The sequence below is a fragment of the Athene noctua genome, chromosome 27 (genome assembly GCF_965140245.1).
Source record: "Athene noctua chromosome 27, bAthNoc1.hap1.1, whole genome shotgun sequence".
NCBI classification, from domain to species: Eukaryota; Metazoa; Chordata; class Aves; order Strigiformes; family Strigidae; genus Athene; species Athene noctua.
This window is the reverse complement of record NC_134063.1, coordinates 4,497,562-4,513,490: the sequence shown is the minus strand read 5'-3', so window position 1 is coordinate 4,513,490 and position 15,929 is coordinate 4,497,562.

The window sequence follows — 15,929 nt, the reverse complement described above, 5'->3', positions numbered from 1 at the left end:
TGGTGAAGTGAATGAGCATGGGGGTTCAACACAAAGAAAGAAATAAAATTCAAGCTAGATCTAATCCCACTGCTTCAGGACTGTCTGAATCAGCTCTGCCAGGGCTTTGTAGAGGAACATGGGTTACTTCTTCATAGTGAAGGCTGAATCCACTTTCAAACTATTTATTTATGTGCATCTATTTCTTGGAGAAAGGAAATCAAATTAGGCAAAAAGCAACAATTTTAATCCTTCCCAGTGGGTGGATGAAACCTGGACGAACACAGAGAGAATATTCAGATGCCCAGAATATTCTCGGAGATTTCTGCACACTGCCATTCCACCCCACGCATCTTCCACAAGACCTTTCACCCCCACCAGCCTCTTTTGCTGATTCCTGTTTTATTCCCGTTAGGTTGTCTTGTCTGTAAGTAGGGAAACCAATATGTTGCAATTGCTCATGTTTTCCCCATCACTAAAAAAAAGTGCCCTGGAACAAATCCCAAATGATCTGATCATATAGTGTGTCTGCCCAAGTGAAAAGGGAGAGAAATCCCTCAATAAACACTCCTAAGGCTGTAGGAGCTAGAAAAGGACTCGGGTCCTGTCCCAGCTCTGCTGACTCCTTCGGTACGTTACTGTGCTGCATCACCTCCTGCACTCGCTAGGCTGGGATACGCAACCCTCTCCTACTGTGCTCCGTTTACAACTGAGCCCCATGCTCCCCCCTTCTCTCTTCCCTCCCATGTTGGACAGTACTATGTTTATTTTGGTATTAACTAGAAAAGCCTGTTTTCTGCCAGCTGCAGGGAAAGAGGTTTGGTTGAATGAGGGAAGGGGATAAAGAGAGGAAAGCACACGGGTTAAACGGGGGGCAGTGGTCTCCTGGCCCTAAACATCACCCAAACATCGTGGGCTGCTGTGCCACACTGGCATTGAGAGACCGCAGGCAATCTCAAGGGGAAATCAGGCTTTTCCAGCTTTCACCAAAACCAGTAGGATTCTGCCCACTTCCTAGAACATTCCTGGAACTGAGGATTGCAGAGGTGCAGTTCTCCAAAGCCGTCACGTTCCATGTGGAGAGCTGCCACGGCGTTGAGCTCAGGCTGCGCTCCACTCGGAGCCCAGGACTGCTTCCAAGCTCTTGGCCACCTCCCCACTCCACTCGTTTGGATCTGCTGGAGTTAGTCTAAGCACTTCTCCCTCAGTGCTAGGGAGAAAACACAGAAGTCCTGCTTTTTTTTTTTTTTTTTTTTTTCCAGCAGGCCACTGCAACATGGCAAAGCAGCTTGCAAGGGAAGCACAGCAAGTCCCTTCACAGCTCAGGGAGAGAACAGCCCGGTGTGGCTTCAAGGAGCAGCAGCCACAGGTATTAGCTACACAGACACACACAGGCGAGACGGCTGTTCCTGATCCATCTTGATTTCAATTTAAAATAACCCCATCTTTAATAATTCATACAAGGGCAACGCATGCAGATGCATATATTGGGAATTTGAGAACTATGACAAGTATATATATATATCTCAATATATCTCAAATATAAACGACAGCCTGGCACATGGCGATGTGTTCTGCACTTCAGTTGTTCTATCAGCATCCTTGTTACTGCTGCAGTGGTAGAAAATGGGCAGATAGGACATTTGTTCTGTGCCAGTTTGGGGTGGAGAAAGACTTATTGAGTCTATAGAGTGTTACAAGCTGGTCAAAAAATATTATAGGGTCAATCTCACACTTCCTTTGCCACTTGGACATCTCTTGTGCTACCGTACCGGATTTCAGCTTCCATTGGAGCATCCCCTGCAGGCAGTTTGCAGCCAGCCACTGCACTGTCTCTGTTTCTTTCCTTATGTCAACTGATGGGACATTTCCAGCGTTAGCTCTAGGCACCTCTACCAACCCTTCCTATAAGGCGACAAGAAGATTTACCAGCCGGTGATCCCTGTGGCCGTGGGCAGGAGCAGAGCACACTAGATAATCTGACAGATGCAGCCACCCTTAACAAAGCAAAGGAGGCTTTAGAGGAATGTGAGGGAATAGGGACCCATGAAAACCACCCTGACACGCAGTTTAATCGCCTTCATTCCCAGAGTAAAAGCTTAGAAGAAACAAAATGCGCTGGGAATCATATCTCTCCACTTTATTATGATATGGCTCATAGCCTCAGAGAGAAACCAAAGAAATATCTAGCCACAGTAAGATGGATAGAAAAGAAATTAAAAGAATGAACACACAGCAATTGTGAATGGGTCAGTGTGATGCCAGGAGAGGGAGTCGGGACAATCACACTGCTGTAAAGATCAGAGGATCTCAAGAGTTTTAGGTTCACATGTGATAGAGCAACCAAAATCCAGTTGGGTTTAGCGACTGGCTTGGAAATCTCCCAGGAATCTCTGGTTTCCGGCAAGTTGGAAATAAAACAAACCATTCTCATGGTATTTAGCTTCTGCGTTCAGACAAAACTAAGCAGCAAGGGAGCCTGAATTTGCTATTTGCGGAGCAAGTGAGCAGAAGTTTTTCACAGCCCAAGAACGCTGCATTTCTGCTCAAAGCTTATGCCAGTTTTTGGACTGTTTATTCTGATGCAAATTATCTATTCCAGCTACTGTGCTGACAGACTCAGTTATTCCCTAGAAGGAAGGGCTGGAATCAAACTCGGGCTGACCCATGGAGGCGGTACTACATACACAAGAAAAACACAAAAACCCCACTGCATTCTGTCCAGCTGAGGCATGCCAGAGAAACGGGAGATGCTGGAGTCCAGGAAAACTGGGTAAGTCATGCCCACTGACTAGGAATATCCCTATGAAAATAAACCTGAAAGTAGCTACTAGCCATGTGGCAAGGACTGCCAGAAAGCACCACCTGGCCACTACTGACAAAGTAGCTGTCAGCTCTGGAAGAAGCAACTGCATGAGCAACACATGGCTTCTGCCTGAAGTGTCGCCTTGCTTCCCCCTCAGTTCAAGGTCATCTTTTGATTGACTACTTATACTGGTTTTGGCTGGGATAAAGTTAATTTTCTTCACAGTAGCTGGTATGGTGGTGGTTTGGGTCTGTGACTGTTGATAACACACCAAGGGTTTAGTTCTTGCTGAACACTGCTTACTCAGAATCAAGGATGGATTTTTTTTTTTTTTGTCTGTGATAACCAGCCATGAGCGCTGCTTGGTTCTTCACTTAACCTGGAATTTCTAAAACACGGAGTGTCCTGTTGGACTTCTCATCTCTTAAAAAGAAAAATTTTTAAAGTGGCACGATTTGGGGAATGGGGATAAGATCATCTGTGTAAGGCTGGATTTCTCTTGATTAATCTATGACTATGGCCTTTCTTTTACTTCTAATATCACCGGTTCTGGTATCAACTAGCTCACGGTGTAAAGTGAAGAAGTGTTGGGTTTGCTCTGATGGTCCATGCAGTTTCTGATATTACTTTTTTCTTATAAAAAGTCACTCTTCCAAACTTCTGCCTGTGATCTGGCTGTTCACACCTGTATATCCCAAGTTATACAAGCCATTGGAGTTCCTGCATATTTGCAGACGTTGTACTTTGCCTGGCACTGTCAGCCACGGCACGATCCGTCTGCTATTGACTTTGAGTCACTAATGGTTTTGGTGTTGTACCCTACTCTACTGGAGTTACCCACCACGTAAACCAGAGTGCTGCCCACCCTTTTGAACCCTCGATGTCCACTGGAGAGTTTCCTTCGCATCAAATTCAATTATTAAACATCCTCCAGCAGTCACTGTGTCTAAATTTCAAGCCATCGCTTAAATTTCCTGCCGTGGTCCTTCACAGCCCCTAAACTGCAGTTCTGGCAATGCTTCTACCCGTTGCCTTTCTTGACCTAGAGCACTGCTCTAAGTTGTTTCTAATTAAACTGAGTTGTGTTTAATTCAGCAATTGCTCAGCACCTGACAGGGCTGCTCCATTCAATATCTAGCCTCCAGCTCATCTTCATCACGTTACGTGGGTCACTTCACCTCCTAACGACCTGTTTCCAGCTAGAGAGCACCCGCCCTCCTCAAAGGCCAGCTGCAGGGTGGGAGGCTGCAGGGTAACGTGTCCAGACAGTCCTGCAAGATGAGGAAATGGTGCTCCCAAGAGTCCTGGGTGAGACACACCTTCAGAAATATGTATGAGCAAGGCTAAGGTCATGATATATTGTACACCTTAGCAAAAGGCTGATGAAGGAAATTCCTGGCTCACACTTAAGGCGCTTTTTCCAAAGTGTTTGTCACTGGCACTCCCATCAACACATATTCAGGGTGGAAAATCTGTCCAACATATAAAACAACACTGCATCCCTTTTCTGTGTTTGTTGTTACGTTGTTCTGCTTTCGTCTAACCCTTGAATAATCTCCTCCAGTGAGAGAAGCTTTTATTCAGCTTCTCTTATATATGGAGACTTCTATTCCAAGTGGAGTCCAGATCTTTCAGGAGGGAGAACTCATATTTGACTAATTTGGAAAAAAAGGAAAAGCTATAACAGTCTTGGAAATTCTGAGATGCAATCACCACCCACACATACACACAGACGAACACACACTCTGAACCTCCAATCTGGAGGAAAACAAAGAAATTTTGCAATTAGCACTGGCACTTCCCTGGATGACTTCAGTGACAGCACAATTTTGCTTGAACCTGATAAAAGGGAATGGGGAAAAAAAAAAAAAGAAAAAAAAAAAAAACAACAACAACAAACCAAAATCAAGAGGTCTGAAAAACCGAGTTACACAAAAATGACCACACTGAAATCCATCAAGTTCCTCCTACTGATGGTGAACAGATACCAGAGAGAAAGTGCAATCAGTGGGATGAAATACAATGTCTCCTCAGTGCCTCACCCTCTATAGCTCTAGAAGGAGTTAAATCCATTCATGGACTCTCTCAATCTGTAGGTTACACTATTTCCTCACTAAAATGAGAAACAGCCTCATCTCACGCCCGACGCATGTTTTCAGAGCAGTTACCTCTACATTGACCTATGGATGAAATCAAAAACTGCTCAGAAATTATTTTCCAAAGTCTCAGCTAAGGGATGGATACTAACGGCAAAAAGAAACTCAACAGAAATTCATTACTGGCTCCACTCGAAATTCAACCAGATCCTAGCTCACATATAGAAGGTTGAAGCAACTTGTAACCAAAAAGAACAATCCCATCTCCAAGACACTCTAATCTAAACAAATTTAATGATGCCCCCACTGTATATCCCCACTGCAAGAACATCTGTTTCCTATGCAGTGGGGAGATATCCTACAATCTAATAGGTTATGGAAGATTAGAAGAATAACAGAAGACATTTGCAATTGCTGAGTTTCCTAAAACTTTACATTTTAGTTTCAGGAAGCCTGAAAGGAAGGACTTGGATTTTAAGTGTGAATGGGTACCACATGCAATAAAGTTGGGCTGAATAAAGATCACCAGGAATCACAGAAAAGCAGGAATAATTTACATTTCCCTTATCAGCTGGAAAATACTGCATCATCTGGAGCTTTCTGACACCATCATTAGCTTTGATCCAAAGTTTCTACCCAAGGAGAGGTGAGATCAAATGTCACTCCATGTCCTAGAAATCAAAACAGTTCATGAAACGTGAAGTGAAGCACCAAAAGTTGGGAGACTTGCCACCAATTTGTGCAAGGTATCGGCCCCTAACCACAACCTCCAGCAGGAAACATTCAGCCTAAATTTGGAGATGTCCTGGCAACATCCACTCTACTCATTCCCTCACTAACTCTTGAGCACCCCCCATCCCCACATCTCCTGTCCTCCCATATGTGATCACAGAAATCAAATCTAAGAAAATACGGCCCCTTGAGAACTCCAGAAGGGGCTCCATGAGGAGCAGCTGTCTCACTAACTAACAGGGCAGGGTCTCCCCAGATCCCCAAACCGCAGGTTGGAGGAGGACACAGCTCACTGGATCACCTGAAGCTCGGAACACACAGACCTACAGTGCTTACGGACAGCCGAGGCTTGGCTGTAAGGGCAATCATTCCTCTTGCTTCTGGCATGCTGGAGGATCAGAGCTCCTGCGTGTGGGGAGTCACACTGTGTGGTCTTACTGGGCATCCAGGTCTCCGTGGAAGATGGGTGATGGTATGCAGAGAGAAGACCCTTAACTTCCTTAGGTCTCCTTGGACTCCTTGTGCATTTCACAGTGATCTTAAGGGTCTTTTTCCAACCTAAATGATTCTATGATTCTCCTCATCTTAGAAGAGGAGAAAGAAGCTCGGAATGGAGGAGAGATCAATGAAGTGGCAGGTGGTAAAGAGAGAGCAGACCATAAAAAGGAAGATTCGAGTAGGCAAAGCCCAGGTCTGAGGCCACCCAGATATGGACCTGGCTGGACTGAGCTGGCACATGTAGCCACACCAGAGGAGCAGAGCCCGTCCTGCAGCCATGCCCCCAAAAGTCAAGGAAGTCTGTCAGCTTGTTGGGTTCCCTTCTGCCAGCGGCTGTGCGCAGCACACCCTGGGTCAAACAGCCCGCAGAGCTGAGTGGGGTCCTTGCCCCTTTCCACTGCTTCTCAAGGGTCTCTTTGGCCTCTAAGCAATTGAGGCTGCCACTAGAGAAGGGAAAGTTCAGCTCAAAGTATGTCCAGACTGAAGCTGGGTGTTGTCAACTATTTATCTGCTGAACCCCTTTCCAGAGACATCCGTGCAGGTGAAGTGGGTCTTAAAGAGCTGTTACCTCTGCTTGTTCTCTGGTGGAACGGTCTGTGTTCTTCCCATCCATCTTCCCTATTTTTCTGCCTTTTAATAAATAAATGAGCTAATTTCTGCACTAGAAAGAAAAGCCTGGGTGGAAACCTTGCGTCAGAGAGCACTGAACAGAGCAGGAAGGGATGTGGAAGGGATGTGGCGTCATTCTTGCTGGTGCTGGACACTAGTCTGACTTCATGGAGCTGTCCATGTGTTGGAGAAGATGCTGGCTGTGCACTCTAATTCCTCTCTAAATATCAAAACCAGATTAAACAAGCTAAATCTCATGGCATCCATAAACCTAGTCTTGTGAGGGCTGCAGAGTTCTCCCAGTGCCGCAGGCAAGGGGCTTCAGGTCTGATGAGCCCAGCCTACTACCTAAAATGCAAACCAAAATGAAATGAGTCCCAAGACATTCATCCCCCCCATCGAGGCTGGGGCAATGTCGCCTTATGTTTCTGTGTGCTGGGTTCAATTCTGAAAGGAAAGTATGCTACTAAAGCCACAGGGCCCTTCTGCTCCTTTTGAGACTGAACCAAAAATGTACCTCCCCTCCCCCTGCATTTCCCCCCGACACACCTTTCCTTCCACTGGAACATAACCCCAAATAAGATGTTGGCCTGACATTAAAGTAAAATGTATAAATATTTTTTAAAAAGAGAAGAATTCCTGCTTCTCTAACAGTTTGCTCCAACTAATAGGTTTCAGATGTCTCACATACTTCATTCATTCAGCCCCATTCAGTCTCCTAGGAGCCCCCGCTGTATTTATTAAACACAGCAATTGTGGAATGTTCAGCACTTACAGAATAAAACACACCATTTTTTAAAAAAAAAAAAAAAAAGGCATAATTAGAAAGCTTTGTGAGTGACCTAAAACTGTCATTCTGGTTCCAATCCCAATGCCCACTCCAGCATTCTGCAGCTGTCCCAGATGCTGTGCCACCGCTTAACCCTTTCTGGAATGTGCAAACCCCCGAGAACACATTTTATTTTTTTTTCATCCTTAGCAGGATCATTTTGCTGCCTTCCCAGAGCACCTCCTTTTCACTGTGTTATTATTAAGTGTGTACTTTTGGACACTTGGCTCTCAAATACATCTTGTCTCTGCAGTCTCAGTAACTCTTCCCACTGCTAGATGTGAGAGTCAAGCCCTGAAATCCTGCAGGATGCCAGTGCTAATTTCAGCAGCAAGAGCTGGAGAACACGAGATCTTTCCTAGAGGGATTCAAATGGAAGCAGACATAATAGAAGAGCCATTTTTCATTACAATGCTGGCAGTAAGAGCAGAGGAGGATGTCTGGGCTAGAAGCATTGTAGAGAGGCAATAGATGGAGTTTATTCCAGCAAAAGTAACCTGCCAGCACTGGGTGACTGGACAGAACAGTTTGCTGGAGTCTGGCATTGTCCCAGCCCTTCTTTGGGGAGAGACACGTGAAAAGAAGATCTTAACGGGTATATGAGGCCCTGAGTCAGGGCTGAGAAGATCTGGCAGGAGCCAGCAGAGGAAAAATGCCCTTTTCTTCAGGCCACATCCAGTTGGTGTGACCGACGCATTTCTGTTAGGGTCTTGAGTATGATAATAGGACTTACTGGCCCCCAGGCAGCCTCACCTGGGGCCCCTGGGCCAGGAGCTCCATTTCAGCTCAGTCCTGCCTGAGTTACGCCCAAGGTGAGCCTGTCCCCAGCTCTGCCACTGCTGGTCTGCACTCTGGCAGCCACCTCCGTGCGGACCCTGCCCGGAGAGCTGTGTTGTCCTTCTCACCTACCAGCTCTCTGCACCTCGGGGAGCAGCCAAGCCTCTCCCGAGCAATTTGGAGGTGCGGAGGAGGCAGCCTGAATGGGCAGGGCAAGAACCAGGACACGGGAAGGCTGGTGTCTAGGCCTGAGCATGGCTGGGAGGGAGCAAAGCACTCAGCTGAGACTCACTAGACCTGAGAAGGCACCAGCAGTGGTGAGGGGGCTGTAGGCACTGCCCAGGACAGACTCACGGCTCTACAGCTTCTGGCTTTTGCTGTTGTCTCCAGACCCCGTAGGACAGAGCAGCATTTTGCCACACCATCAGCAAGACCTGGGGAAAACAGTATGTACAAAAGGATCTAGGAGAGCTGCAGTCTCCCCAGTCTGCAAGTTGCTGCAACGGATGTCCTTGCGGAAAGTGCCTCTTTGCTGTCCTTCTTTGTGTGACTGGAGGAAACTTCTTCATCCCTGCCACCTCCCCTTTTACGAGCTCTGATCACCACATACTGTGCCACTGCCCTGGGCTTTTTCTTCCTGCAGTGGCAGCAGTATTGCAGTAACAACCGAGCCCTAAACAAACACATCATGGGAAAACTGAGCTCTCCCCAAAGGTGTTATGATTAATTTTTCACCCTTTTTTGGCTGAAGAGCTCCACACCCATGCCCACATGGGAGACCCCCTAGTTCATGGGAACGGCTCTGGTGTCACTGTTTCCACATTACTGCCCGCTTCAAAGACCCCAGAATAAGTCTTGTCCCAGACACATTCCCAAGGGAGTTGTTGGTTTAGAGTCACGATCCTTGAGCATTAGTCCCACTGCAGGAGGTTATACAGGAATAGATGAATACTAGTGGGCTATAAAATGCACCAAATGTGTCAGAGTCACTTCTCAGCAACCTTAATGCATCATTACAACACTCTCTATGGAAAATACATCTGTCACAGCTCTCTACTTGGGTAGGAGGACAACTCCTTGCTCTGACCACTCCCAGGGGATTCCCATCCAGGGGTTTTCCCATCACCTAGTTGTACAGAAAGTGAAACACCTCTGGGAGCCCTGGTTCCTGAGTATTGCAAGTGCTCTGGCTCGCTCCCTGCCCATCTATTCTGTTTTAGCACTGCCTGGTAGCATCCTACCAGCAAACCCTTCATTTCCCCACAGCCAGTCCCTTTCACATCATCTTGGAGTGCTCCTTTTCCTAAATTTCACATAAATCAGCTCTCACCTAGCCACCACTTGCAGTCAACATAAAGGAATTAGCAATCCAGATTAATTCTCTGGTGGGTTCAGACCCTTCAGACTCATTTCTGCTTATACAGAGGGTCTATACACACCCAGGTGTCTAGCTAAAACTGGGATATCTCAGGTAGTGCCATGTATCCTGCTTTTCCCATCAGCATTCTTACCCCCATTACATACTCTCTCCTTTCTTCAGAGCTTTGACTATTTGCAAATAACTCCCACTCCAGTGGGAGTTACGGTGTAACCTGAGGCAGCTCGGTGTAGCTTTATGTGACTGTAGCCAACATCACATGCTCAAACTCAATTAGCTTACGCTCTGAAAGATGGAAGTAGTGACACTAATATCTCTGAGTGCCACAGAAACTAAGCCCTGGAAGAATACGCTAGGGCTTAAAGAGGTTAAGAATGCCACAGAGTGCAACATCACTCTGAGATCCCTGAGCGACAAGGATGGAAACACACAGCCTGTGACCTGTTGCATGATGCAGGGAAGAAGCAGCAGGAGTCGGGGAGACATTCTTGTGGGAGGGAGATGGCCTGAGGATACACCAAGGCAGGATCATGGGCTCAGGCGTATTTTCCTCCCAATAGTGGATGAGTTAGGAGAGTGGAGGGTTTGCTCTCTGCAGCTCAAGCCAGAGCAGGGAAGATGTTGCAGACAGGGTCCTTTTTAAAAGTCAGTTCTCCAAGGACCCTCTTATTTCAGCAGTCTCTCCTCCCATGCTGAGACAACAACTGTGTGCGGGGAAAAGGGTTCGTAAGGCGGTTGGTTCACAGACAGGTGAGATGCAGACAGGACTGGGAGTAGGTCCCAGCTTCCCGCAGTCTTGCATTTTTTCTTTCCCAGCTGCCCCTCAGCTCTGCCTCGCTGCCACCAGGACTTGAGAGTCCAGCCCCTTTCAACAAGATGGACTGGAAAATATCAGTCTTTCAAGTCAAAGGTTCCCACATTCAGTTCACAGAACACAGTTCTCCAGAGATCTTCTGGGGTTTCCACTGAACACAGGGCCTTCTTCGCTTCCCAGAAGTGCACTTGGCAGACAGCTCCAAGGATCGGTTGCCACAGAGCACACCCACATCTGTCAGAGCCTCCCTGCCTGGGGCTCCAAAAGCTTTAGGAAACCCCAGACTAGTTTAGCGATCTGAGAATCTATCAGATTCAAGGATCTGGAATGAGAATCCATGGAGCAACTCAGAATTTCAGCTCCCCATTTCAATGTTGCTCCATCTTGAATTATTCCCTGATTCTTCACTGTCAGTCATCTATGTGCTCACGGCATATTTACAGATTTTTTGGAGAGATGCCCAGCCCATCAGCTTGAACCAGTGCCCCAGTCCGAGCATCTGACCATGTATTGGAAAAACCCCTGAGGAAGATTCCTGCCCATTCCTGAAACTTGGTGCCTCTGGGACAGCAATACTCCCCATCCCATTATGGGTTTCCAGCCTGTTTTGTGAGGCTGGCTAAGCATCTGCTGGTGATTAAGGGTTTTGTCATTTGGAAAGAGCTGACAATTACCTCTAATTATTCAAACTAGGTCAGGTTCTTCAGCACAAGTTTATGTGATGACTGTTGGCTGGAAATTAGGCTTTCAAAACCCAGTGGTCACCAGAGAGCAGAATCCACCTCTCTTCTCTCACATCCAGGAAAAAATTTCCTCCCATAAATAACAGGTCCTGGTCTCACAGGGCTTGACCTGTGTGTGTCCCTGACCTCCTGAGCTGAGTTACCGACCATGCTTTCGTACAAACTCTCCAGGTGTTTTGGAGTTTATCGGCAGAATTACTGGTGAGCATAGGTGACAGGCAGCAGGACCCAAGAGATGAACAAAGGGCAGAGGCTTCCTCATCGGTGGCTAAATACCCTGCGAGGTTACGCGTAGCCGGGGCAGTCAGGACAGGAGGGTTCTGCCTGATTTGCTGAACGACTGCATGTAGTGGGTCTGGCTGGGATGGCGTTAACTTTCCCCACAGCAGCCCTCAGAGTGCTGCGCTTTGTTTTTGTAGCTGGAAGGGTGCCGATAACACACCGGTGTTGGGGCTACTGCTGGGCAGGCTCACAGCATCAAGGCTGCCTCCCCAGCCCCCCCTCAAGGGTCAGGAGGATGGGAGTGGGTTGGGAGGGGACATGGCCAGTACAGCTGACCCCAACTGACTAAAGAGATATTCCATACAATATGACATCATGCTCAGCAATAAAAGCTAAAAGAAAGGGGGGGGGATGCATTTATTATTAAGGTGTTTATCTTCCAAAGCAACTGCTGCGTGTACTGAGGCCCAACTTCCCAGGCAGTGGCTGGACATCGCCTGAGGACGGCAAGTAGAGAATACATTTTTTTTGTTTCCTTTACTTCTTTGCTTTTCTTTATTAAACCGCTTTTATCTCATCCGACGAGAGATTATTTTCTTCCCCCTGTCCCACTGAGGAGAGGAGTGATAAGTGGCTTGTAGATACCTGAGGCCAGCCAAGGTTAACCCATCACACTAGAGAAGCTGCGAACAGGTCAGTGTTCAGCCTCTGAGCACAAAAATCCCATAGTTTTTGCTGTACCCCTTCATTGGGCAGCGTTTGTTACACGTTGTTTATTTGCGAGGGAGTGCTGAACCCCAGCATTTTAGACATTTATAAGTCTGAGATGACCACAAACCCCTTTGGGGATGAGTGTGTGTGCTGTGCAGATGTGACTGGGACACAGGACACCCCATTCTAAAGGCAGTTGGTTGCACAAAAGAGTGCTCTCTGTGTAGTGCTCTGTGTGTACACACATCTTCACACGAAATTCAGTACCTGGGGCCTCAGGAGAAGCATCATCCATGAAACCAGCACTGTCTCCTAGGATAGCACAGACTGGGAAACCTCATAGGTTTATATCACTTATGTTTACCCGTGTGACTGGCTTACCTAGGCTTGGAAGCCCCAACGCTTTAGAAGATGGCTTTGACTCAGCAGGTAGATCCACCAAAGGCCTTAGCACCACACTGACCCGGAGGAATGCTGGCACCCAAGAGAATTCCCTCTCACAAGCCCACGCTCCTGACCGGTGCGCAGCGCGTGGAGGAGGTGGTGCTCCATCGTCCCATGCAGGACGAGCAGCCACGAACACTGCCAGCAGGAAAAGGTAAGAAGCAGGGTATGTCCCAGCTCCACACCTGCCACAGGTCTTGAATCGAGCCGCTGTGTCACTGTCCGGGTCCCTTGGCATCGTTATACTGGCAGCAGTGACGGGTCCTGCAGTGCTAGTCCTACCTACCCTCCTTTGGCTGCACTATCCTGACTTCCTGGTATCAAAAACAAACCAGGGAACACTTCCACCCTGTCTGTCCTCTCTGCTTCAGGCACCACTCTCCAACGTACAGAGCAGTAGCTGCAGCACCATGCCTTCAGCAGTTCCTTCCCAAATTGGTCCCACGGGCTGTTTTGGTGCTGCAGGGTTTGCCTGGCAGGTGGTGCCGATGCTGACTGCTCAGCGTCCCCTTGCTTTTGAGGCAGCCTCTTGATCTGGGGCGTTCCTGCCGTGCTTGCTGAGTTACAGAAGAGGTGGCGTCCAAGGCAGTGTCTTCAGAAGCTCTGTACACTGCTCTGGGAACAGCAGAACAGGTCTAGTTCTCCAGAACTAGGCAAGGGAGTGAAGGTAATTTCCAGGATGCTGGAGGAATTTCAAGGACTGTTTTCTCATCAAACTTTCCATGTCAAAATTCCCAACTTGCTTGGAAATGTCCTTTGGGACCTCAGGTGCAAGATGTCCTTTGGGAGCTCAGGTGCAAGGGGTCCTTTGGGAGCTCAGGTGCAAGGTAAGAACGCGAAGACTGCAGTTTTAAGCTCATGTGGGCAAAGGATACTTCATTCCTTTTTCTCAGGAGCTCCTGGTATCTCTTGTCCTGGACAGGCTCTGATTTCCCCCTGAGCTGGGAACTTCTCTTCAGGTGAGCAGCGACCATTTAACAGTTCACCAGTCCTACAGGGGCCTGGTCAAGCTGCGTGGCTGACCCCCTCCTCCTGGGGCAAGAAGTCCTGCACAGCGGGATGAGGGAAGGGATGCTAGGGACAGTGTCACAGGGGAAAGGTGTTCCCTCAAAAAGCTATGAGCTTTTAGATGCTCCCAGTGCTCAGTCAGGGCTCAACATGCCTGAAAAGCCTCCTCAGGAACCTCCTGCACAGCAGGAGACACTGGAAGGTGGAGAGAGTTGAGAACCTGAAGGACTACCTGGGGCACTGCTCTCTCCTCTCCCTTCTGTCACTGACCAAGGAAGCGGAGAGGTAAACGCCAGTGCTGAATGCGAGGGACACTAGTTGAGCCTTTTCTAACGTTACTAATGTGCGTGACGCTGATTATCCTGCTTGACCGAAAAGCTTTTACTCCATCTTGCTTTCAGACATGAAAAAATTTCATCCCAGAAAGGGTATGGCCATCAACTGATCACACTATATTCTCTGACTATTCCCTCTGAGAACTGTGGCAGCCTCAGGGAAGTTCCTTATATACTTACTTCCCTCAAAAGTCAAGCCAGCGACACCGCTGGGCACAATGCAGGAACAGTCCAGCCCAGGTATCTCATATCCACATCCCAGGCAGTTTTTAGACAGGTTTTTGGCAGTGCTGACTACAGAGAGGATTCCTTTGAAGACAGGAGCAAGTCACACAGACCCCGACATGGAGCACAGCCCCAGTTAATGAGACAGTTAAAAAGGTACAAACACAACTGGAAAATATGCTGCACTGAAAGGCCAGTATATTCAAATTCCTTCTCCCTAATTACATGTGATTGCTTTTTGGCAAGCGCTCAACCTGCCAGAGCAGTGAGGTTTTACAAACATTCACATAGGCATTAGATCATTGTTTGAATGAGTTATTGGCAGCCCAAATCTGAAGTAAAAACATAGTTTAAAGAAGACCATATTGAATGGGGTGAAGCTGTCTGCTTTCATGTCTCCTGATTGTCTCTGGATACCCAAGATCCCCTCTAGTTTCATGTCACCCACATCACAACAGCATTCATGGGTATGGATTTCATGCTTTTGTGTTGACACAGACTTGTCACTCGTGCAAACAACAGGCCATAGATGGATGCCTTTGCTTTATTGTAGAGTGGAAATGGCAGGTTTGAAATTTATGTGGTATTTGGGGAGGATGCTGTGCACACCCAATACTTGAGACAGCTCAGAGCACAAGCAACTACGGACAGTGACTATAAGCCCGTGCTGATGTACACTGGTGATCTTCACTGACCTGATCTGCCCCTACACACTCACATTGTACTGGTGGTACGACCACAGTAACACTTAAGTCTTCTCCATATTACTAAATATAACAACACACGTGTCCTCCAACATCACTCACCGCTTTGAGAAGCACGATGGTGCCTTATGGGAAATATCACTGAAAGCAAATGTCATTGTTGGGAAAACAGATTTCTCTACATCAGACCTTCCCACATGCAGACATTGCCACACATCCAGAACGAGGCCTTTCCCCTCTGTACTTTAATAGTCTTTTTGCTTTGCTCTAGTGAAATACATCCCTGCCTCTGCTGGAATGAGGGATCAAAGTGTCTGAGCTCTGGAGCACTAGGTCATCCTCTAGCAAAACCTTTGAGAAAAAGCAGGTGGTAATTCAGCCCCATGGCAAAGGATAAATGGGAACGAACGCAGAATCCACAGGTCCCTCAGGTCAGTACCGATGCCCTGAGAAAGCCACCTGAGGCAAGAGGATGGAGGACCCACAGCAGGAGACTGCAGATCCAGTGGACCAGACGGAATATTGTACCAGAGCTGGCACCAGAAGAGCTTTGTAGCACAAGGCTTGGGCTCGAGCCTTTCTGTTTGCAACGTCCAGTCTGTCCCACTACCAGGGCAGGGAGTCCCTGCACCGCTCAGGAAGAATTAATGCCTGTTGTAGATGTGAGTCTGTCCTCCACAACGCTCAGGTGGTGCAGAGCTTGAGGAGAGCCTCTGGTAGCTTGGCTGGTGGATAAAAATACTCTGAGCTCTGGCAGCCGACCAGCCTGGAGTACTGCATGGTGCGGCTTCCACCCCAGGGGCCCTTGCAGGACACCCTTGCCTTACATGTGCTTCCTAAATTAGATCTCCTGAGAGCAACGTTGGCTTTTTAAGAGGGAGGTGAGCTTGTTAGTAGCCAACGTTATCCATTAAATGGGAATCAGCAGCTTTTATTAGACTTCGAAGTGCTGTAAAAGGCAAAGAGGGAGGGTACAACATGATGAACCCACACACCTCCCCGGTGGAGCCCCTTTGCCT